Source organism: Macaca nemestrina, chromosome 9 (genome assembly GCF_043159975.1).
Source record: "Macaca nemestrina isolate mMacNem1 chromosome 9, mMacNem.hap1, whole genome shotgun sequence".
Lineage (NCBI taxonomy): Eukaryota > Metazoa > Chordata > Mammalia > Primates > Cercopithecidae > Macaca > Macaca nemestrina.
In genome coordinates, this window is record NC_092133.1 from 63,154,328 (window position 1) to 63,180,146 (window position 25,819).

General features: G+C 34.9%; 2 protein-coding genes and 1 long non-coding RNA gene across 23 annotated transcripts in view; 2 read left to right on the forward strand and 1 right to left on the reverse strand.

Moving 5' to 3' along the window:
- The window catches only part of LOC139356010 (uncharacterized), a 93,874-nt gene extending 69,906 nt beyond the window's left edge, over positions 1–23,968 (forward strand). The window contains exons 1-3 of the long non-coding RNA XR_011607357.1: positions 1–13,391; positions 16,258–17,550; positions 18,365–23,968. The exon at positions 1–13,391 is cut by the window's left edge and continues 69,906 nt beyond it. This is a non-coding gene — a long non-coding RNA (uncharacterized lncRNA). The remainder of the gene's footprint in view (positions 13,392–16,257; positions 17,551–18,364) is intronic.
- LOC105466141 (catenin alpha 3) overlaps positions 1–25,819 on the reverse strand; it is a 1,883,635-nt gene that overhangs the window by 1,082,778 nt on the left and 775,038 nt on the right. The window lies entirely within an intron of this gene.
- LOC105466138 (leucine rich repeat transmembrane neuronal 3) overlaps positions 1–25,819 on the forward strand; it is a 184,204-nt gene that overhangs the window by 72,329 nt on the left and 86,056 nt on the right. The window lies entirely within an intron of this gene.

Here is a 25,819-nt window from a genome sequence, read left to right on the forward strand (position 1 = left end):
CAATATCACTCAGAACTTCTGTCAATATAAGACAATTAAATTAGAAATTTTTTTTTACTATTTTAGTTGTAAAGAAAACAGAACATGGGGCAAAAGTTAATAAAATTGGAACACTATAGAAACACAGAAAACCCTCATATTTCAAAATTAAAGACATTTGTACTACTTTTATTTATCATTTTCAATTGATGGTTTGCACTCAGATATTTCATTAAGACTTCAGTTATTTCAATAATTTAAACATGATTTTATGCTTTAAAATGTATCCGTTAAAAGACCTGTGACTGAACTACAATGTAAATCGATTAATTAATAACGGGCATTGCTAAATTGACACTGGAAGTTGAAATTATCAGAGGCCTTCTGGCTAACATTTTCAAGAAAAAACTTGGGATTCCTGAAAAATAATATATAATCAAGGTATTTGGATAGGTAAGCATCTAATAATTAAATTAATATCATCAATTTGTACTACACAGAAAACTGGGCTGTTGTCATCTTGTATGGATCAGAACATGATTATGCCACAAAATCCTTCAATTTTTAGCTTGAAGCTTCAATCACTATTGTCTCTCTTATCTAACTATAGAGGTGATCAGACAGCATGCATCCCTTTAGGTCACAAAACAAATACTATTAAATGCCGACCTGTAAATGGTGCTTCTGGAAACATAATGAACTAGATCTGGGTTAGTTTGGGATGAAATAGGCCTTAACTTAGATAGAAAGTAGAAATGAATAATGTACATTTCATAAGTCAATGTAAAAAACAATTGCCAATTTTACTGTATTTTATTAATTTATCTTAGCTGAATTTTACATCACTGACAAAGAGATTACTTAACTATCAATTTTTCTGATTTGTATACTAATTCTAGTCTTATTTTCCTAAAATATTTTTCTAATAACAGAAATGTATTCACAAATTGTAATTAAAAGTCGTTGAAGGTCATCTGATTTGTTGTCTTGGCTTTAGATCAGTGACTAGATTTTCCCAGTCACTGCTCTGTCAGCTTTAATACAATGCATCCATTTGTCTTACTAGCACTTCAATTTACGGGATAGCTGTTTTTCACAATTAAAACTAGTGAAGCTTTAATATACATGGAAATTATCATGATAGCATTTTCTCCACATTTCTAACAACTCTGGAAGGCCCTACTGTAAAAATATAGGGCCTTCCAGATGACTGTATCTGGTTTCCTGAGGACGGCTTTTAAGATTGCTATATGAGCTCAAGAGAAACATTTACAAGAATCTTTAGATAAATTACTAGATGCTGCAGAAGTAAAACCATTTGGAATGGATTTCTAAAATCCTCTTACATAAATAATTGGTGAGTGCTTGAAGTAAGAAAAGACTGCCCCTACTCTTGCTGGCCCAATAGACAAGACAGCTGATGAGGAAAGTTGATGGTGAATTGGCACAAGAAGGTTAATTGCAGGATAAATGAAGCTGACCTGCTTATTGCAATGATGTTGACTGCTACCTAGTTAGTTCTATGACAGACAACACCTACTTGCACAACGTCTTCCACTTAACTGGGCTTAAGGCCAGTTCAGTAATCACAAAACTATGACAAGCTAAAAATTACAATCACCTCCTCCAACCTCTGTATCTATAAAGAAACCATGAACTTATATAATTTACCCAGGAAACAGAAGTCAGATCTGCTGCCTCCTATTACAGGAGTCTTTACATTGAATTAAACTGAACCAGATATATGAATTCAATAGAAGAAATCTTGATGTAAAGTCAGTTAGTATGAATACAAGTCCTCCCTCATCCCCCACCTGACAATTACAATAAAATTCTATGGGTAGTGCATTATGAAGAGTAGAGAAGAATGCCAGTGCAATTCTGTAAAAGCTAAGGCAATCTGAGAATTTAATTTTGGTATGTCTAGCCAAAGTCAATTACTCATGCACAACAGGCTGGAAAGTGACCAAGGGCTGACTCAGCAGCCTTCAAACTCTTCTGTTGAGTTTAAAAAATAAAATACGAAAGTAGAGAGAGAAGATAGGAAAGAACAGTCCAAGAAAGGACTATAAAAATTAAATAGGCCAGGCGCGGTGGCTCATGCCTGTAATCCCAGCACTTTGGGAGGCCGAGGCGGGTGGATCACGAGGTCAGGAGATCGAGACCATCCTGGCCAACATGTTGAAACCCTGTCTCTACTAAAAATACAAAAATTAGCTAGGAGTGGTGGCGCATGCATGCAATCCCAGCTACTCGGGAAGGTGAGGCAGGAGAATCGCTTGAACCAGGGACTCGGAGGTTGCAGTGAGCCGAGATGGAGCCACTGCACTCCAGTCTGGCAACAGAGCAAGACTCTGTCTCAAAAAATAATAATAAATAATAATAATAATGGTAATAATTAAATAAACTAATACCCTCATAATAAAATCATAAAATTTGGGCTGTGAGTTCACTTCTAGAATGCTAGGTACTCATGGAAATTTACCTAAAACCAAAAAGTGAAGTAGGAGCTGAAGATGAGTGGGGGACAGAAGGATGGGGAAATGTGTATGTGGGGCACAGACAGGTGAAAAATTTAGAGGAATATAGAGTTTTTCACCAGTTTGAAGTAAAACTTTCTAATTACTTTTAAAAACCTAATATATCATTACTATGTAGAATTACCAACAGATAAATTTAGTATTTGATACTCAAAAAGAATAATTTTATAAAGAAAGTTACCACAGGACAACTTTAGTAGATCCTAATTGTATTCACAATTCAATTTACAAAACTGTGATTTACATACACCCTGTCAGGCACACATCCAGGACACAAAAGGCACACTCACACTATCTCAAAGCACGTGAAAAACAAGGGTGCTACAGGAAAAGAAACCCACCCATTTCTACTGACTGTATCTCTTCCTTTTCTTTCTGTTTAGCCTTGTCATCATTACCAGGGAGCTTAGGAAACTTGCTCATTCCTCAAACTACATTTGCTACAACCAGGCATTTCTCTTCCAATCAGGACTTCACCATGGCTGGGAAATAGACATTGAGGAAGCAGAGGGTGCAGAAATGGGTATGAGTCTTAGAGTCTGAAGACCTAGGTCCCGAGAGGGTCACCGTCTGGTTGACAGATGATACGCAAGCCTTATTAACTTTCAGGAGCTCAGTTTCTTCACCTAAAAAAATTAGATGGTGGATTCAATGATCTCTAAGCTCTCTGACTTGAAATGGATTCAATCCACTAATTTCCCCTTTTTGAATTTTCCTCATATTCTCTTAAACAGAGTTGAATAGGAATCTTTTTCAAAACAATAAGTAATTACTTCTTATCTATAATATTCTACTTATATATCAAACTGCCCTTGCCTCTGCCAAAGTCCTCAGTGGACAAATAACTTCAAACAACTACTAACTCTCAGAGTAGTGCAAGTCATCTAGGATCATTGTTTACATTCTAAACTTACAGAAAGCCTTTCTGTAAAAGTGAGAAATGTTTTCAATGTGAGAAACATTTCTCATTAAAGTGAGAAACAATTTAATGATAGGAAAAGTAATGCTTTCTACAAGGTTGAATCTAAATCCAAGCCATAGATAGGAGCCACTTTAATTTAACTGGTATTTATGGTTGAGGAGCAGAAAACAAAAAGAAAAAAATTCCTTTAAAAGTGGTTATTTATGACAGTCTAACATTACTCCTTTGACACAATGAACACAGGTAAATTATCTCAGAGCTGTGTTTAATGGATCTAATGGCTAGCAGGATACTGGGCCATTTATTTCAGGATGCCTACTTGTTTGTAAAACTTGTTTCCAAAAATCAGGCTAATATACTAAGTTACCAAGTAGATTTTTTTTTTTAATTCCAGAGTCACTGGCCATATTTCATATATAATTGCTGGGTTAAATAAACACAATTAGGTTTTATTTAGCACGTATTTGATTATTAATGTCTTCATATAAATAAAAACTTTTTTTATAAACTAGACTAGGAAAGGATAAAAACTTAATATTATTATCCTAAACATACCAAAGGCTCAAGTTTTCATTACCTAAAATATACTCTTCATAAGACTTGTGGTTGCTGAATAAAATACATTCATCAGATGCAGTATTGCTTTCACAGTAATTATGATACTATTTATAATGCCATGGTTGTGTTCATAGGCCACTAACATATGCAGTATTTCAGCTACAACACTCAAACATAATGACAATGCCCCTTTCCATTGAAATATTCTATGCATCCTGCCACAGTGACTTCATTCCTTACCAGGATGCTTGCTGAATCAGGCTGCCCCAATTATTCAGCCACGGTGCCTATGCTTATGACTAATAATATTGGGAAATAAACAAAATTAAGGTCCATGACTTCCTGACCATTTTGGTCAATTTCCTTTCTTTGGTATCTTCTGCTTTAACCCTAATACTGAGTGATCTTGAACTATTCCTTGCATAAAAAGAGCTTCACATACTGTACAAAGTGTTCAAGCCCTACGCCAATATTTCCCAAAGTATGTTTCATGTATTTCAGTCTTAGGGGATATTTCTCAAAAACATCAGAGTGCAGAGAGGTTCCAAGATCCAATACTTTTGGGAAACTTTGCAAACTATATTCCCAATCCTTAGGATTCTCCTAATCTATTCATATATTGAAGTCCCTTATAAGTCCTAAAGTAAAGAAATATTTTATCTACATTTAACTTGTGCAATTGCAAAATTTACTTAACCATGAAATCTATTTCATATTACTTTTTCAAGTGAGTCTTATTAACATATAACTAGTGGCAAATATTTGGATGTCCCTATCTTCATGCAGAATTTGACTGCCGAGGTCCTATTCCTCTAGAGACTAGTTAGATTCTGGCCAGTTAACTGGAGAAATCAATACGAATTGAGGGGTTAATTTTGTTAATAGATTCATGTATTACCTCTAGCAGAGGGTGGTTGATTTTAACATACATTTGCAATGTATCAGCCAAAGTGCAGCATAAAATGAAAGAGAATAAAATGTGAGACTGTACCTTGCACATGTTTCTGATTGCATAAGTAAATACTATATCAGGTCTGGAATTTCTATACTCAAAGGGCTTATATTCTGAAACAATGGTTACAAATATTGAGTGGAGGTAATATTTGTAGACATTGAATCAAACCAGTTTTCTCACATAACATAAATAACTTACCTGCCTTTTGATGTTAAAAAAAAAAAAAAGCCACCTGCCAAGATCTGGCTGTGGAGCCATGGCTGTGTATCAACCATGTATTTGAGTAGTGACAAATACTTAATTAACAGGGTCATTGAATTGAGAAGAAGGTCTGAATTTTGATTTCTACAAAAAAGTTTCAGAGAAAGATTTTTGCTTTAAAAGTCTGACTCTTTATAAAATTTCTTACTGTCTTTAAAGAAAGTCAAAACATGGACACAAGCCACCTATTGATATTCACGTGAATCAAAAAATAAAATGATAATGATGATGATGAGAAAAGGTGAGAAATACACCTTGCTTCCCTGTTAAAATGATGACACATGTAAGGACAGCCCCGTGGCATGGTGTCTGATACTTCATCTCTGTCAGCTTTTTCTTCCCATAATGCTGCTTCCCTCAAAAATGCTGATCACAGAAATTTTGAAACACAAGATATTTGTGGCATTTTTTTCAGTGGAAATCATCATAATTGCCTGTAACCTTGATCCATTCTAATAGAGGACTACTGAGCTAATCCTACAGTAAGTCAAGATAACTGATGGCATTGGCAGGTAGTTGAAATCCTTAGTCTAACAAAACACTGCTTTCAAAAGACTAGTATACTCACTGATAAATGCCTTTTTAACTTATATCACATCAATTATTCACTACTTCTTATCTTTACAAAATATTTGCTGGTTTTGGGGAACTCTGCAGGTTTCTTGTTTCTGATTCTTTGTTTAAACATATACAACTATGTTCAGTCTGACAAAGCCAGCACTTCCTCCAGTCAAAAAGGGAAATAGCTCTAGTACAACGCAATATTTTAAGAACAGATTTTGTTGTTAGGCTGTATCACCCCCAAAGAAAAGGACAAAATTAGGAAGATTGAATTTGTTACTATTTACTCACCAAAGCCTCAAGGTAGTTTTATAGAGATAATCACAAAAACAGGAAATAGTACACAATGTGATACTGGTGTTTTCCTACAAGCTCCTTTTCCTATGGATTACTTTTTCCAGTGGAGACAAATGCTAATATTTTATCTGGATAATAAATTAAACAGTGGTTTCTTGACATTTTACTGCTTTTTTCTTTCATTCCATTTGAAGAAAATGATTTCCAAAGCCAATGATGCTGTTCAATAGAAAAATGATGACCTTTGATTAAAACCCTGCCCCTTACTAATTTTCACATCTTTACCAACCTCCTAATCAATGTGGAAGTGGCATAAAGGGGAAACAATGCTTGATCTAAATACACTTTATCTAAATCACTTCTCCCAAGCAGACATTCTCTATCTCAGTTCCTAGTTCATTCATTTCCTTCATTATATTTCCCAATAAGTCAAGATACTTCAATTCAAAATTACTTCTTCCTTCACCTGTTCATTGTGCCTGTGATCACATAGGCCATAGGTTTTATATGGGAGGCAACTTTGTAGACCTAGTGACTTCCCAGTGTTACTGCTGAAGAAAGCAATAGTTACGGGAAGAGGGGGCAAAGGTGAATGTATCTGATGAATCAGAAAAAAAGGTATGTGGTCTCAAATTGCAATTAATCTCTAAAGGTAACAAGCAAAAGTAAAAGTAATGCTTTTGTTTATTTTACTCCATCTTTTTTTTTTTTTTTTTTTTTTTTTGAGACGGGGTCCTGCTCTGTTCCCCAGCCTGGAGTGCAATGGAGTGATCTCGACTCATTGCAACCTCCGCCTCCCATGTTCAAGTGATTCTCATGCCTCAGCCTCCCGAGTAACTGGGATTACAGGTGCATGCCACCACAGGTGCATGCCAATTTTTCTATTTTTAGTAGAGGCAGGGTTTCACCATGTTGGCCAGGCTGGTCTCAAACTCCTGACCTCAGGTGATCCACCCTCGGCTTCCCAAAGTGCTGAGATTACAGGTATGAGCCACCACACCCAGGCTACTCCATGTTTTTTTGTTGATTATTTATTTCGAAATTATTTGGCATCTTTTCTCATAATTCTATTATTACAGTAATTATCTACTGTTGAACAGTACAGTGCCAGGTACTTTACAAACAACTTTTTGCAACTATCTTGCAAGGTAAGCACTCCTGTGCCTGTTTCATGCAGGGAAACTGAGTTGTATAAAGTGAAGTCACAAAGTCACAGAGACAGGAAGTGGCAGAGTCAGGATTTAAGCTTACTTCTGCTTGATTCCAAAGCTGTACTCTCTTCTCTTTATCACACCACTTAATAGTTAAGAGGTATGCTTAAGCTTCTTAAAATATATGTCTTACCAACTTGATAATACACTTTGCAAAAGTAGAAGCTAGAATCTCTCCCCCTCCGCCCCTTCTCTTTCTCCCTCTCTCTGTGCTATGTATATACTACTCTACATCTTGAAAAGAGTAATTTTATCTTCATTTACTTTGTAGTTTATTCAACTTCTATTTCCAAAAACTTAGCTTTTTCCTGGGACAAATCCCCCAGATATTTTCCATTCTCTTATAACTTCAACCTCAACCCACTAAAGTAGAACTCTAAATTATTTAGGAGATTCATAATTATGTATTACAAAGTTTACAAATTACATAATAAAAGTTTAAATTCATTTAAAACTTGAGTAATTATGATGCCATCAGCACACTATAAGATGTAAACATTTTAATGGTGAGCTATTTAAAATAAATATCTTCGAATGTTCAAATTCGGTTTGATATGTTTGTTCTCTTTATTTCCTCAAAATTACAGTCTTAAATCTTTTTTTCTCTTGAGACAGAGTCTCACTCTGTCACCCAGGCTGGAGTGCAGTGGCAAAATCTCAGCTCACTGCAACCTCCACTTCCTGGGTTCAAGCCATCCTCCAGCCTCAGCCTAATAAGTAGCTGGGATTACAGTCATGCACCACCAGGCCCGGCTAATTTTTTTGTATTTTTTGTACAGATGGTGTTTCACCATGTTGGTCAGGCTGGTCTTGAACTCCTGACCTCAAATGATCCACCCTCCTTGGCCTCCCAAAGTGCTGGGATTACAGACGTGAGCCACCATGCCCAGCTTACAGTCTTAAAAATTATGTATTGCTTATTGGTTCTTCACTGTAGGTTCAAAAGCATTGTCAATTATGTCTGTGTGACTCCTAAACCAGATTTTACCTTCAAATTCTTGGGTGTCAGTTCCCGTTTAGCATCAACACACTGAACCGAAATTAGAATGTGACTCACCATGTATTTCCAAGGAATTAACAAATCAGCTTTTTTTCCTCTCCCACTATTTGGATCTATTTGGATATTGAAATTAAAGTAGCTAACTTTAAAATAATTTCTTGATTTTTAAATTATTCTTGACCAACTTCTTATTGGCTTCAATCTGACTTTTTTTTTTAACATAAAATAGCCCTTAAATGTACATTTTTCATTTCTAAAATCAGAGATAAAATATTTGACAAGCAGGACTTTCACACTTTAGGAACTTCAACTGCCATTGAAACTTTAGTTAGGTCAAACTTGGAATCTAAAATCTTAAAATGGTATCTGGTGAAAGAGAAAACCTGACAACATAAGGCAAAGGCTTTTTGCTGAAACCCTTGCCAGTGTTTCCCTGTAAATGTTACAACTTTCAAAGAACACTCAACATTTCCTACAATTTTAAAATCCATAATTTATTACAAATAAGTATAGTAGAAAGGTTCTATTCCATACTGAATATATTGATAAAAATAGTATTTTTTTAAAAAATCTTCAAAAAATTGTGAAGTAACTCAAAAGGTATACATAACACAAAAACCATTTACCTCAAAATAGCCATTATTTCAGATATTTTGATAAAAATATACACAAAGGAAGCCACAGAGGAGAAAGGCCAATAGGTAATGTGGATGGGAAGTGAAGAGCAGTTTTATTTAAATGGACTCAAGCTACCCACACTATATTAAATATATGTACCATATTAAATATAGCTATACTTGAACTCATCATAGTATAAGAACTTTAAATGAAATTAATGAATTTACGAAAAATGAGATAAACGTTTCTTTTTTCTTGTTTTTTTTTAATGCCCATCTTTATCATGCAGTAGAGATAAATGTTTCTTAACACCTCAAAATATATTAAGTAATAAAATATTGATGAGTTCAGGAAAAACTTATGCATTAAAAAGTTGGGACCATTATTTGCTACAAAAGCTGAATGAATGAACATTCATTCTTCCATCAGTTTGATTTTTATTATTACGTATTTTCTGTTTTATTCAATAACCATGATGCCTGTGGTTTTTAATTTTAGTTCTGAATTTACATTGATTAAAGATTTATATTCGGTTTTTTAGTTGGAATCCCTCCATTCCTGAATTCTTTGTCTTGATTCACCTCTTAGTAGGCTGAAATTTACTGTAGCTTTTTTGTTTGTTTTGTTTTGTTTTTACAGGGTGGCTATTCAATTATTTTTACTCATAAGGACAATAGTTTATTTGTTCATAATTGTGTGAGTTAGCAAGGCAATTCTCATCTGGGCTGACCTGGCACATCTCTGAGGTCATCTGTCAGTTCTGTAGGGGCTTGATGGTCTAGGAGAGCCCCATTCATTTGTCTGGCTCTTATAAGCTTGTTGGGTTTAGGAGCCTCAGCTAGGACAGCACATCCCTGCTCCATGTAGTCTTTCATCCTCCAGTAGGCTAGCTCAGGCATATTCACAAGTGGTAGCCTCAGGATTCAAAAGAGCAAAATAAGAGAGAAAGCCCCAGTGCATAAGAATCTTTTTAAGGCTTTGTTTACCTTATTGTGATTCAGTGTTTTCTTGTTTTAATTTTCCTTAATGAGGATTTATACTATTTTATGTAACTTCTTATGGGCTTGAAAACGTTTGTAACATTTGAATTTATATTTAAAAGATAACTTGGGAGGGTATAAAACCTTGGGTTACACTTTCTTGTACTCCGAATTTTTACACATAATTCTATAGGATTTTGGTATTTAATAAACCTGTGGGAAAACTAACCTCATTTTGCTTCCATCCATGTGACTTGGTATTCGTGCTGAATAAACACATAAATTTGTTCATTATCTTTAATGTTTATTAACCTTACCATGATACAAAATGCCATTAAAATTATCTTTATATTGGATCCCCTTTTTTTTTTCCTTTCCACACCCCTCATCTTCCCATAATAAATGTTGTGTTTTTGTGCATTTGCATTACATTTTATGGGATTTTTCAAAGCTTTTCTCCATATTCCTAACTTGGTTTTCAGTCATGTTTATTCCACTTGTTGTTATTGCTTCTAATATTTTTGTCTATGAAAGTTTTCATGTTTCTCTTCCATTTTCCTCCCGATATACATAACCTCTTTCATCTGTTTTTCACTGAACCTCTACTTTGATTCCCATAGATATTTTTTCTGGCTTTTTGTTTGTTTGTTTGTTTACTTGCCTGTATCATATCTCATTGAGCAAATGGGTAATTTTTATCCTAATCTTCCAATGTTTTTTGGGAAATTTCTCTTGTGATTTTTTTTATACGGCTCTTTGTTGTGTTATTATCTCTTTAATCTCCTTTCTATTTGATGGTTGCAGATTGAGAGAAAAAACAAGAACATTTTGCAGTCTCTTGTTTCTCTTGCTAGACTTTTTTACTCCATTCCTCTGTCACCAAATCTCTTATTTTCTTTTCCCAGGTCACACCTCTCCATCTGGAGTGTGTGGCTAAAAACAAATCCTTTTACATCAGAGACTTTCTATGTTATGGTTTGTACATACTGTCTCTTCCTCCTTCTTCACTCCTCTTCATCCCTGGCATTCTCTGGTTCTGAAACTTGGATTTAAGTAAGAACCCTGTCATTCTAATATAGATTCTTCTTCAGATCGCTCTCCTGGAGGCTTTAGGGATTCAAACTTGTTCCTATGACCTTCCATTACTATATATCTCTTCCTTCTGAGTCAGGGCTCTTTTGACCCTTTGAGATTGTGACTCTTGCTTTTGGAGAACTATTTATCGTACTCTAACTACTACTATGGTATTAAAAGGAAAATAAACACACACACACACACAAGCACATGCACTAGAGCAGAACATTACACATATGATTTATAAATACATATTGTTCTTTAGAAAAGTTATTATTATAGGTATAGCAACTAACATGTCTCATAATTGTACGTAGGCAAATATACCTCCTTCCCACATTAGTTAGAATAATCTTTGGATACAGTAAAAGAGAATCCAACAATGTTTTAAAATATAAAAGGGTTTATCATTTATCTTTGAAAATAAAAAGTCAGGAAGTAGTGGCACCTAATGTTGGATTGCTGACTTAATGATGCAAGGCCTAATGTCTCTCCAATTATTTTTGGCTTATCACCTCATAGTGAAGCTACCCTGCAGGTATTAGATCTGTGCTCAAGGTAAGAAGAAGAGTTGGAGGAGCACTAGCCACAATATTCCTCTTTTGATAAGAAGACCACCCTCGCCACCACTATTACTTCCAGCAAGTTTCTGCTCGCATCTCAGTAGCTGCTAGGAATTTTCCAATGCTTTTGTATAGCCATGCAAGAAAGAGTGTTAGCAAGAGCTTTCGATTCAGCCAACCAACAATGTTTGCCATACCCCAAATGCTGAGAACTCCTCAACACAAAGGATTTCAGCATATCCATCTTTGTATGCCCAGTTCTCAGCAGAGTGTGACATATTTGTAGATACTAATTAAATATTTGTCAAATTAGACTCCTTTATGGTTAACATTATTTCTTCTAAACCTAATAATTGAATTAACATTTTCAAAAACACATTTACCATGAATCTTAGAAAACTGTAATATAATAATCTACAATATAAATCTATAAAATATCATATTGTTAAACTGAAATTAAGATTATTTGTCAAATTATGTCAGTAGAGGCCAGGTGTGGTGGCTCACACCTGTAATCCCAGCACTTTGGGAGGCCAAGGTGGGCAGATCATGAAGTCAAGAGATCGAGATCATCCTGGCTAACACAGCGAAACCCTGTCTCTACTAAAAATACAAAAATAAATAAATAAATTAGCCAGGCGTGGTGGTGGGCACCTGTAGTCCCAGCTACTCGGGAGGTTGAGGCAGGAGAATTGCTTTAACCTGGCAGGCGGAGGTTGCAGTGAGCCGAGATTGCGCCTCTGCCCTCCAGCCTGACAACAGAGCAAGAGTCTGTCTTAAAAAAAAATTAAAATTAAAATTAAAAAAGCCAGCTTGTGCTGTTTTTAATAACAAATTATTCAAAAGGTTACAAAATCAGTAGAATACACAACTGCTAGTGAAAAAAACAGAAATTTACCTGTAGAGTGCAATTAGTATGCCAGAAAGTGCTTTACAGTGTTGCACTGTGTTTTTGGAGTTAAAATTAAAACTTTATTGTCAATATTTATGGAAACTTTCATTCTATTCCATAACATATACATGTCAGTGATAATATAAACAAGTATTTTTTCCCTAAAATTTTTAGTAGAATTAAAACTTGAAGATGATGCACCAAGTTCACCCTAGGCTATGTGCAACTTTAATAATGATGATGATAATGATGATGATAGCAAATATATAGAGTGCTTACATCTACCAGGTCCTTTCCTAAGCACTTTATATGTATGAACTAATTTAATCCTCATAACAACCCTAGGAGGTAAGTATTATCATCAACCACACAAACAGAAGAGAAAATGGAAGCAGAACTTGAGGAAGTAATTTGCCCAAGGACCTAAAGGTTGCATGTGCAGAGGTGGAATTCAGTCCCAGACCATCAGGTCCCAGAACCTGGGCTCTTAAACACTTGCCCTTAAAACCCACTATGGATTCCCAGGGGTACCCATCCGTGGTTTTGACCAACATTACCTCTTCTGTCATTTCAAGAACTCTATAGGCATTATCTTTAAGTTTGATATATGAGGAAACAGAAACTTAGAGAAGTTATAGTAACTTGCCAAGAATCACAAGCTCCATAGAAACAAGTCAAACACAACTCTCTCTGGCTCTGGAGTCTACATTCTTATCCACTGTGCAGTGCACTGTACTGACTGACATAAGGGGGAACCCTACAGTGTGTGATGTACTTCCCATGTCACAGAGTATGAAGAATGTCACAAGGTCACGGAATTTTAGAGCTGAAAGGGATCATCTAGTCCAACCCATTTATTTTATGGGTAGAGAACTGAAACCCAGAGAGAAGAGAAACGCCACCACCTCGGTGCCAGATCTCCCAGATGCCCACCTACAGTTCAGTCCTCTCTGTAGTATCTTCTCCCCTTTTCCCTTTAGGTTGATTTTTCTTTTAAAAATTATTAGATATAATATAGATTGTTACAGCTTACAATTATGAGGAAATTATAAATATTTGCCTTTATCATTTTAGAATGATGAAAACCTTTGTTATTCTGCAGACTTTCTCCAAAGCTTTATTTCAAAAAGTATCATTCTTCTTTTTCATCATAGAAAACATAAAATCTACTTGCTTGTCTTCAGGAACCCTAGGAAGATAAAAATTATCACAATTTATACCCAGCATCCCTAAAGAACCCTGTCCATTGTGCATCTGCCCTCATTTGTTGTCCTCTTAACTTGGACCAATGTAATCACATCTTTGACGTATTTCCAGCTTCACCGTGGTTGTGGATATATACTTCTGTAAAGTGATCAAGATTTTTGGTTGGGATTCATGAGTGTTCGTTAAACTTTGAAAAGTGATCCTAGAAAATATAACTAGAGCTTACTATAATATGTTCTGCAGCTGGGAAAAATGTTATAGCTCCATGAACATAAAGCAATCATTAATTAGTAGCAAAGACATGCCATTTTCAATCTTACATTTTCATGATTTAAAAGACCAACACTTTTCCCTTATATTTTCCAGGTAAGGCATCTTACCAGTTCTTATGCACTGCAATGGTCACTAAGTAATATTCTTTAAGCAATACTACTATACATATTATTGTATTACAGCAATCCTAAATGAGATAGGAAAGACATCATCTTTCATTTTCTACATGGAGAAATTAAGGCTCAGTGAAGTTAGGTGAAAAGACCAAAGTCAAAAATGCTAATGGGTGTAAGAACCTGACTCAAATTCAGATCTGTCTTCTGCATCTGGTGTCTGTCCTTAATATGCTATTAAGTTGCCTCCCTTAGTTTAATACAATTCTCTACCATTCAAAATTAAAGTTGTATATCTGTAATGTTTGCTGTTTACTTCAGGGAGTAGTTATTTCAGTTTTTAATAGATATGTTTTCCTTTATTAGGATTGGTTAAAACTAAAAAAAATGCCTTTAAACAATCATTGTCATCATTTCCAATAAGTAAAGCAGACAATTTAAAGAGACAGAATTATCAGACATGCAATGCCGTTTCAAAGTCCATTCACGTGCCGTGCAAAAAGTCACAGTAAAATACTTTATACTGAACTATACCATGACCTCAGGGAACACAGTACAGCATACTCACTTCTAAAAGCACAGTTATACTTGTCGATGGCTATGAGTACAGATTACTTCCTTTTCTTGATACGAAAGTATTAAAAGTATTAATACCATACAGTTAAATCTGAGGAATAATTAATTTCAAGGAAGGTAATAGGCAGGTAAACCAGCTCAGTATAAACAAAATTTTAATTTAAAGAGGCTGACAGTTACTCTGATATAATATCCTGAAATAGTAATTTTTTCCAAATGTGCACTTTTGATTTGCATGAATTTTAAAGTCATTACTGGTGAATACAGAAAGGATACAGGCTCACTCTTAAAAGGATGTAGATTGATCTCTGATATCTAGCCTTCCCAGTGTGCCATCTGGGGTGTGAAAAGGTACCTCAGAGCCCTAAGGTCTAAAAACCCACTAACTCAGGCTTTCCCAGGACTGCTGTTTTGTAAACACTCCAGAGAATTTGTCTCTAAAAACAAGTGATGAAGGACAGAGACAAAAGGAGGTGTGTAAAAAATATCTTTTTCCCCCTTAAAGCAAAGAATCAAGATTAGTTTGTATTTTGGTTCATTGTAGAAGTCGATCACTATTGTGCACTACTCATTTCACTAGAAAAAGTATTTCTTTTCCTGTCATTCTTCACCATGCACGCTTCATTGCTTCACAGGTGTACAAGTAATTTTCTTAAATTATAACCACAGTAGGCTTACATAGATCCCTTAAAAAATTGATGCAGCAGTGGTAATAGGTTTACACAAAAATTGTAATGTATGTCATATTGTTTTGTTGAAGAGAATCTTGGCTTCTATTTACAGCTTTAATTAACTACTGTATACTTCCTAATTGTATAACCTGTGAGGTTATGGAATATACGAATTAAGAAATATCTTTTTCTGGGAACTCCAGGTGGTGCCTGTTTGTAACATACGCATTCTTGAAATATATTCTTCTAGACAAAATTAATTTTTAGATTAAAATATTGGGGAAGATATTGTTCCTATAATATCTTTTATTTCGTATTTCAATTCCAAAATTTATAATGTATTTGCCAAAGACTTTCTTTAGTAGCTAATGGAAAAAATTATAAAGAAGAGATGCGGTAAGGCTGCAATTTTTTAAAATAATGACTATTGTTTCACTGAGATGATACACGTCCTATATAAAAACTTCAAGTAATAGAAGTTTTAGAAAGTTTCACTTTAAGTAATCCAAATTCCATTTATCAGAAAAAAAAGCCATCTCTACCACGAAGTAAACATCATTCCAGACATAGCTAAATGTTTACTAAAGTAGAAAAATGATCAGAGAGATGTATGCATACATAAGCCGTAATTTTGAAAAAATTGAATCAAATGATATATGACATTTTAATATTTAAATGTTATATTTTCTTTTCCTTTAATTTGACTAAAGAAAATTTGAACTAAAAGTTGAAATTCAGGTAAATGTTTTTTAAACCCAAAACATGTTTTCTTTTCTACAAGGGCACTCCAAAGTTGAGGTGAAAAATGGAAAATCTTTAGGTTAGAATGCTCTATTTCAAAATTAGCTATTAACCCCATGCTATGTAGTTAAGGAAATTAACTGATACCTCTTCCAACATTACCTTTTCACATATTAATCATTTTCATTAACATGCTTTCATTATCACAGTTTATATGCTATTCTCTAATTATAATTTCTAAAGCTGTTTTTTTTTTTTATCCATAGATAGATTTGATGCTAACCATCTTAAATCAGAGTTCCTCCATTCTTGAGCTACTGATGTTGACTCATCATGTATGTGCACGCACGTGTGTTTAAAGAAGAGCTCCAGGGTTCTATATTGTCTAGGTTTTGTTTCAGAATGTCTTTCTGTTGATATTATATTTGACTGAAAATAAAACTTGAGTCATACTTCCCCTCCTTCAGAACTGTGTAGAAATTGCTTCTCTGGCTTCTCATATTACGTGGAAATTGAAAGCTAACCTTTATTCCCCTTACATGTAGCTGGTATCTTTTCCATAAATGTTCATCTGGTTGAATCTTTATTTATCCCTGGAGTTCAGGAAACAGTTTAAAATATCTCTTAATATTCACTGTTCTATCTAAAATTGTCCTAGAACAGAGTATGAACTTCAGTTTGAAGATTCAAATCTTTGTAACAATTTTCTTTTTATTTTTGTATTTTTATTGATTCATTTTTTTCTGTTCCCTATTCTCAGGATCACCAATTATGTACATGTTGTCTCTCTTTTCCCTGTCTTCCATATCTCTCTTCATTATAAAAACTTCACACAGTTTATACACATTTCATTTTGTCAGATTTTTTTCAAACCTAGTATCTATGCTTCTGACTTTGCTTTCAATCAAGTTTATTCTATTTGTGTTGCTTCCAGTGTCTGTTTTATTTCTGTCATTTTTTAAATTTCCATTTTCATTTTTTACTGAACTCTTATTCTGTTTTCACTGCTTTTATTGCTGTACACTCTCTTCTTTGAATTCATCTGCCTCCTTTCTGAACCCTATTTTTAGAATACGTATTTGTTGTGATATATACTTGTGCCATTTATTTGCTTGTTTTCCTCTCCGTGTCTGAAACAGAAAATGGTAGTTTTATGCATGAATTTATCCACTGGTCTCTTTCTGATCGCTACTCCTCTTTGAATGAGATAGCAACCGACCAAGTAGTACAATGGGGAGGGGAAGAGGAAGAGGATAGCTGGAAATGTACTGAGGAAGTTGGCAACCACTATTTCAGCTTACGGACTCAAACACCTTCTTTCCAAATATTTTATTTCCTTAACATTGAAAGTAGTTCTTCCCTCAAGTTTTTTTTTTCTTAATTAATTTAAGGAGTCTGCATGGATCACAGCAAGTTTTCCTACAGCAGTGTACTACCTACTTCTTCCACCTTTTTTGACAGACTTCCCGGGCTGAAAGACAAAGTGGTAGAGAATAGAATGAGATTGTTGGCAGAAAGTCCCTCTGAGGCTTCCCTCCCCTACCATTCTAGAGTCTCAGGTAGGATTCCTACATGGTTATTCTCTATTTTTCTTATGTATCACCCAGAAACTAAGCTCTCTTTAATCAAAAACTACCAAATATTTTTTGGGGAAAGGCACCTATTGATAATGCCTGAGTCAACATCTCTTAGTGGGTTTCATTATCTATTTCAATATTTAGTATGTGGACTTCGTAATTTGTATCATTGCAGTTGTGAGGGCTTCCTTGCTTTCTTGGAGATGACAATATTTTCCCTCTTTTTGACTTCTTTGATATTTTTAGTAGGCTTTGAAAAAGTAAGAAGAAAAATGCCTCTATAACAGCATCTAAAACTGGAACAATACGAATATTTTATATCATATCAAAATATATTTTACCATCAATATGTCTGGTTCAAAATAGGGAATTTCTAATTAGTTGACATAAATTGTATCTAATGAATACCTTCTATATACAAGAAGAATCTAGAAACTTGGCTAGGCGCAGGTGTCTGTACAAAAATTAATGAGCCAAGATTTGGAATTTCACGGAGCTCACAGATTTATAGCTAATCATTGTATAATAAAATAGATGTAACAATAACTGAGTGAACAATATATTCATAGTATGAAAATATGGGATTTAATATTTTGTGATTTCCAAAGTGTTTTCAGGTCCATTTAACTAATATTCATTGAGGGCTATGTTAGACCTAAAAACATTACTGAAATTGCCAACTTCAAATAAACTAGGCTGAAAGAGGTTAGGTTAGTTCCCAAAAACACAGTGAAGTTAGGTTAGTTACCAAGAACACATTGGCATAGAGAAAGACTGTTTTCTGATTGGAATCTAGGATTCTTTCTACCACATCCTGTTGCCCTGGAAAGAAGAACTGAGGTGATCACGTGGAACAAAAAGAAATCTACTCTGTGAGCCACGATTAGTCCTCCACGTACCATGCCGGCATCCACAATCTATCTTTTGTGTACCACTCTGGGATCCACGACCTATGCTCTATGGTTTGGCCTTTAATAAATACACTGCGATTCACCCTCTTGCAGTAACAGAAACTCATATGGCTCTACCTACAACACCAGTCATAGTTCTAACGTTTGGATGTGGAGGTGTTTGAAAATATTTCTTTCTTACAGGACAGTTAGTAGGTTAATCAAAAAAGTTGACAAACTATTGTATCACAAAAATCATCTATATGTATGTGTGTGTGTATATATATATACATTATATGCATATATACATATAATTTTATTTTGAGGTGGAGTCTCACTCTGTCACCCAGGCTGGAGTGTAGTGGTGTGATCTTGGCTCACTGCAACCTCCGTCTCTAGGGTTCAAGCGATTCTCCTGCCTCAGCTTCCCAAGTAGACAGGACTACAGGTGTGTGCCGCCTCGCCCGGCTAATTTTTGTATTTTTTCAGTTGAGATGGGGTTTCACCATGTTGGCAAGGCTGGTCTCAAACACCTGACCTCAAGTGATCTTCCTACCTTGGCCTCCCAAAGTGCTGGGATTACAGGCGTAAGCCACCGTGCCTGACCTGTGGATATATATTAAACATATATTTTAACTTAAAATATATAAATATTAATTCATTTTCCAAGTGTTTATAGTAGGACCAAGGCTTTGTATTTTAGTAATGATTCACTCACTGTAAATATGTACTTTTCTGTATTTTCCACTTTCATTTATTTTTTACTTAAAATGAGAGCATAAAGGCATATGAGGCCAACTACAGTAAACATCTATGTTTTATGAGGTACTTTACTCTTAGCTTTCACCCATTTCTGATTTGATTTCTGATTCCTGATTTTTTTTCACCCAACTTTTTAAAGGCAACTCCCCTTAAGTCTTATCAATATATTCAAATTTGTTATAAATGTATAAAACCACATTTGTATTTTGCATTTCTAGTATGTTACATGGTATTTGATTAAATTACATAACAAAAACTAGTACAACTGTTATAAACATTTTTGAGAATAAATACAGCTCACCTTTGAATAAGGTTTCATCTCAACTGGTGAGAGCAGTAATAGACCGACCTGCTAGCGCTGTTACCTAGTGATTAAGTCTATGGGCTCTGGAGCCAGAATGCCTCGGTGTGAATCCTGATCCATTACTTACTAGCCTTTTTAACCATGGACAAGCCACTTAACCTCTCTGTGCCTCAGTTTCCTCATATGCAAAATGAGAATGACATTAATTAAGGTTTTGTTGTGAAGATTAAAGGAACTAATTTGAGCAAAGCACTTAAAACAGTTCATGGAAGGTGTTAAGTGTTGTGTATAAATATTAGATATTATTACTATCCAGGCATTCAGTGTACAAGAGATGCTAGTCAATGTGTTTTGCAGACGGAATGGAAAACACTAGCTAATCTGGCAAGTGGGTTAAACGGAAGCTATTAAGACAAACCCTAATTTTCAATATTAGTTTGTTAACTAGTGACACTTATTAGATCATAAGTATCTTGAGAGCAGGAATTAGATCTTCTGTTCCATTCACTTTTACATATCTAAGGAATAGAGTGCCTACACTTACTAAATATTTTCTGAGTTAATTAATGAATCAAGTTCAAATATGGTAGGATGATAAGGTTTTTACAACATGATATCAATACTACCCCATAAATATGGGTTACTTCACATTTAAAAATATTCTTGCCTTATTTTTTTAATTTTATTATTATTTTGTTTTGAGACGTGGTCTCATTCTGTTGCCCAGGCTGGAGTGCAATGGCGTGATCTCCGCTCACCACAATCTCCACCTTCCGGGTCCACTTGATTCTCCCGCCTCAGTCTCCCGAGTAGCTGGGATTACAGGCACATGCCACCACGCCTGGATAATTTTGTATTTTTAGTAGAGACGGGGTTTCTCCATGTTGGTCAGGCTAGTCACAAACTCCCGACCTCAGGTGATCCCCCTGTGTCAGCCTCCTAAAGTGCTGGGATTACAGGCATGAGCCACCGCACCTGGCCTCTTGCCTCTTTTCTAATTGATTCTCACAAGAACTTTATAGTATATATAATTATTTAAACTTTATAAATTAGAAATATGGAGTACAAAGAGGTTGAGTAATTTGTTCCAGGTTACACAGTGTGAGTCATTGATATAGCTGGGGCTCAAAGTCAGGACTCCTGTCGAGGTCTCCCTATGTAATGTCATTCCCTCCATATAAATAATCTTAAAATAACCTCAGTTAATCCTTTGTCTCCATGAATACCATCTCCCCTGTTTGTCCTATTTGACTTCTGATGCTCCTTACTCACTTTAAGTTCAAATTCTAAGCATCTGTTTATGAAAAAATCTGTTCCTCTTCCGTTCTTGCCTAATTTTCTCCATTGCTGTAATTCTGTCATAAAAACAGCCAAGCATGAGATTAAATGCATTTATGAAATAAGAACGTCACTTGTTTAATTTGCTTTAAATACCTCACCTGTGATGCATTTAACAACATCATTGTGTTAATATCAATATGACTGCTTTCCCTCACTGTGTCAAGAAGTACAGTAGTTTAGATTCTACCAAGGTCACCTTCTCTTGCAGCTCAGTCCCAGATTGCCTTACAATAAAAAACATGTTGTGAAAATCAATGAATGGACAGAATTATAGTATTTTTTATAATCATAGCTTAATGAAATTAAATGGCTGAGCCACCTCGATCTAAGCCATTCTTTAAAATATCATCCTAACAAATGAAGCAAATAAGTAAAGAAGTGTTATGTGGGAGGGGAAGCAAGGGGTTGACAAGAGCTCAAATATACAGCCTCATATTTAATTTTATTATTAAGAGCACAAGTGCTTCTTTATACTCATAACCATTCTTAATAATATGTCCCTCCTGAGCTTTTATTATCTTCTCTTATGAATGGATGGCAGCAGGGATATTGTAACTTATCTCAATTGTAAGTAAGGCTATGTAGGGTTCATCTCTGTTCACTTACGGGGTTTAACAATTTATCCCCTCTATAAGTTTCACAATAGCCCTAAGTTTATTGAATTCAAACAATTCAACAAATATTTACTAAGTTTTGTTATGTCTTATCCACTGTATTGGGCACTAGTGTAGAGAATAAAAGATTGCTCAAGGACAGACCCTTACTTCAATGAACTTAAAATGGAAAGGAAAATTCAGAACTGGATAGCAAAAGTTATTTAAGGGAAGAATAAGCACTAAAACCTGGGTTTTAATAAGGCATAATGAAAATACAAACTAGATTAATTCTAATGGAATGACTATGTAAGTTTCAGAAAGATGGTAGTATTTGATGGTTTCCTAATTAGTAGGGTTTGAACAGAGAGGCTTCAGATGAAGAGATGAGAGTGACTAATGCATGGAAGAGGAAGATAAGGGGCCTCAGGAATAGGAGTATGACACTGTGGCTAACACTTAGACTATCTGGAAGATAGTGTGAGAAAAGGCTAGAAGGCTAGGTAAACCTTGACTATGGAAAGTCTGAGATACCAACTGAAGAGTTTGCCCTTACCTGACAGTTAACAGGTATTAAAACTTTTCTTTGTTTCATTTTTGCAGTGGGTTGATTACATACATTTTGTAACTATTACTCTGACAGGAGGAGATAAAATGTGATGGAGGAGGAAGACCAGTCAGGCTACTGAAAGTAATTGAGGCAGAAGTATCAAGATCAGAAAATAAGTTCAATTATCCAAAACAATACTGGGGAAAAAAAAGCTCAACCTTGTCAATTATTAAGCAAAGACATATACAGAACATAGTACCATTTCACGCCTTTAAAATTAGCCAAATATGTAAACAATAATTGTGAAGTTAAAATGTAAGAAGTACTTGTATATAATCAGTGAATAAATCAGTAAATAATACTTTTGGAAAGAAATTTGATATTTTAAAAGTCACATGAAACTTACATATATTTTACTGATAATATAAAATTTTAAATACCGTTCATACAAAGAGTCACTGTCGTATTATTTGTGATAGAAAAAACATTAAAACACCCTAGATGTCTAAGAAAAATTATAATAAAAATTTGATGGGTTGTTATGTAGCTATCAAAATTATAATCATGAAAGTTATATAGTGATATAAAAAACATGTAAAAATGGAATAAAATTGTATCTATACTATGATTGCAATTAAAATGTAAATATGTATTCTGAAAAAAATGGCAAAAGTGCATATAAAATTAAAAGTTGAGATACTAAAAAATTTCCTCTTAAGATTTCTGGGCTTCTTAAAATGTGCATGATAAATAATTTAAAGCATTAATGAGATACTGAATTAGGACAATGGCAATCCAAATGAAAGGAAGTACTATAAAGGAAAACATGGTAGAGATAAACAAGAGTGAAGTACTAGGAGTTTGAAGGGATGAATGAAAGGAAAGATGCAGACTTACAGGATGAGAGCCTGGTAGAATAGTCAGAGAATTTAAGTAAACTAAAAATGTTTATTCATGCCAGTTAAAGCAAACAAGTTCTGCTCTAATTGTTAAGTTGCAATAGACCTTTCCTACGCATTTGGAAATACGAAGTGTATTTCTGAAGAAATATCAGTGCTAAGACAGGAACTTGGACTTTCCCTGAAGTAGCTTGTATTTGAAGCCAAAGCAGTGGGAAAAAAATACATCAAATTTAAGGATGTAGAACAAGAAGAGAAGACAACTTTGGAAAGAACATGGAGTAACACTTCCAATATAAAAGACAGGAAATTCAAAAGAGCTACAGAAGCACTCTGGAAATGAATAGTCAGTGTTAGAGATCCATGTTAGCAATACTGTCATGGCAACTGAGAAAAAGCTTTCTGTATGCACGTGCGTGCGTGCGTGCGTGCGTGTGTGTGTGTGTGTTTTCTATGAAGGAACAAGTTATTCACATATTACAAAGAAGTAGAAAAGGAAAATTGGGAAAAGAGATCATAGAAGTTGGCTACTACAAGATCACCCTAGAAAAGTAGTTTTCACAGACGAATAAGAAGAAAATTTTCAAAGATGACAAAGGCAATAGCAGGAAGGTGGTGAATTTTAACTATGCCTTCAAAAAAATGAATTTAGGAAGGTTGTATTGTGCAAAGTCAATATACAAAGGTAAGTATACTATTTTTTACCAACTATAAATAATGAAAAATTTGAAATATACAGGCCGGGCACGGTGGCTCACGCCTTTAATACCAGCACTTTGGGAGGCTGAGGTGGGCAGATCACGGGGTCAGGAGATCAAGACCATCCTGGCTAACACAGTGAAACCCTGTCTCTACTAAAATTACAAAAAAATTAACCAGGTGTGGTGGCACATGCCTGTAATCCCAGCTACTCAGGAGGCTGAGGCAGACAAATGGCTTCAACTCGGGAGGTGGAGGTTGCAGTGAGTCGAGATTGTGCCACTGCAAACTCCAGCCTGGGCAAGAGAGTGAGACTCTGTCTCAAAAAAAAAAAAAAAAAAAAAAAGAAAGAAAGAAAAGAATACACTGACAACAAAATTCTCTGAGTGAAATTTAAAAAGACCGAAATAAATGGGGAGGTATAATATGGTCAGTAATTGGAATACTCAGTATTTTCTAATGTGACTTTTCCCCAGTTGAGCTATGTATGTAATTCAATGCCAATCAAAATCCAGGCAGACTTTTTAAAGAAATTAACAAGTAGATTCTAATATTTATGTGGAAATATAAAGAACCCAGAACAGTCAAATAAAGGAAAAGATGGTATGGTAAACTTAAGATAGTATCAAGATCAAGACTCTAGATAATCTACAGTGAATAGGCCACTGAAGATAGAGATCCAGGGAATGTGAAACTGCCGAAAAGGTTCTATGTAGAGTAGAATAAGACCTTCCTCCATGAAAAGTTTCCTCATGACTCTTCATGCTTCCTGAAGTCAAGAACTTGAGAAAAGAAGCATCAAACGTCAGCAATAATTCCAACTCCTGACAATCCACCAGGCTTATCCATGGATCTTCTATAGATAATGATGACTAAAATCTACCCCTAGAAATGATTATTTAATAGAATAACTCTAATTTAAGGGATCTATGATAACACATGATTTTTCCACTTCTCATACCCAAGCAAAGGTCTAATGCTGTCAGACAAGGCGATGATCCTCAGCTTGGAAAGACCTAAAGTGGGAATACTAATTCCTGTCTCTATACTATCATTAGAATCTATGGAGAAAAATTGGGTCAATATGTATTGATCTATTTCAGAACTATTAATCTTCCTAGAAAGACATCAGGGAAAAATTACATAGAATATAAATTGCTGAATCATGAATGGGATTTTACATAACACAATATACAAGAAAGCATATAAGTCTGCAAGGTTAGGATACATGAGTTTTACAGTTTTACTACAGATTGTGTAACTTTACGTAGAATCACACTCAATACTTGGATTGTGTTACTATGAAATTCATAGGTAAGAAGTTGGGCTAGATAATTTCTATGCTTATTTTGGGTTATTACTCAGCTTCTAAACCTCAGAGTCTATATTAGTTTCTTCTTGCTACTATAACATATTACCACAAATTTAGTGGTTTAAAACAACACAAGTTTATTATCTTCTGGAGGTCAGAAGTCCAAAATCAGCCTCACTGAGCTAAGCTAAGGTCAAGTCAGCAGGACTGTGTTCCCTCCAGAGGTTCTAGGGGAAAATATGTTTCCTTGCCTCTCTAGTTTCTAAAGACGACTATACACCTTGGCTCCTGGATCCTTCCTCCATCTTCAAAGCCAGCAATGTGGCATCTTCAAATTTTTCTCCTCTCTAGCTGCTTCAGTCATCTCATTGTGTTCTCTTGGAGTCTGACTTTACTGCTTCTGTCTTTATATTTTTTCTCTCTTACCATGACCTTCCTGCCTCCCTCTTATAAGGACCTTTGCAAGTACATCATTGAGCCCACCTGGATAATCCAGTATCATTTCCCTATCTCAATATCCTTAATCATTCTGCAAATCTCTTTTGCTGTGTAAGGTAACATAGTTGCAGGTTCTGGTGATTAGGAAGTAAACACCTTTGGTGGGTGGAAGGCATTATTTGGCCTTCCATAAGACCACATTAATATATGCTTCAAAGTCATTATGTTTTGGAGTTATGCTAGAAAATCATTTTCCTAAACTTTGAAAGAAACAACAAAATGAGCCAATGTAAATGGGTTGTAACCAGCAAAAAGTTACCTTAGAAAAATAGATAATTGGTTCACTGATCTTGTTATTGCTCAGATATTGATAAATTATTTATTTGGAAGGACCTTCAGAGCCTAGTAAACATTCTTTGGCATGTCATTGATGTTGCTTTAAATATTCTAACTTGCTCAAAAG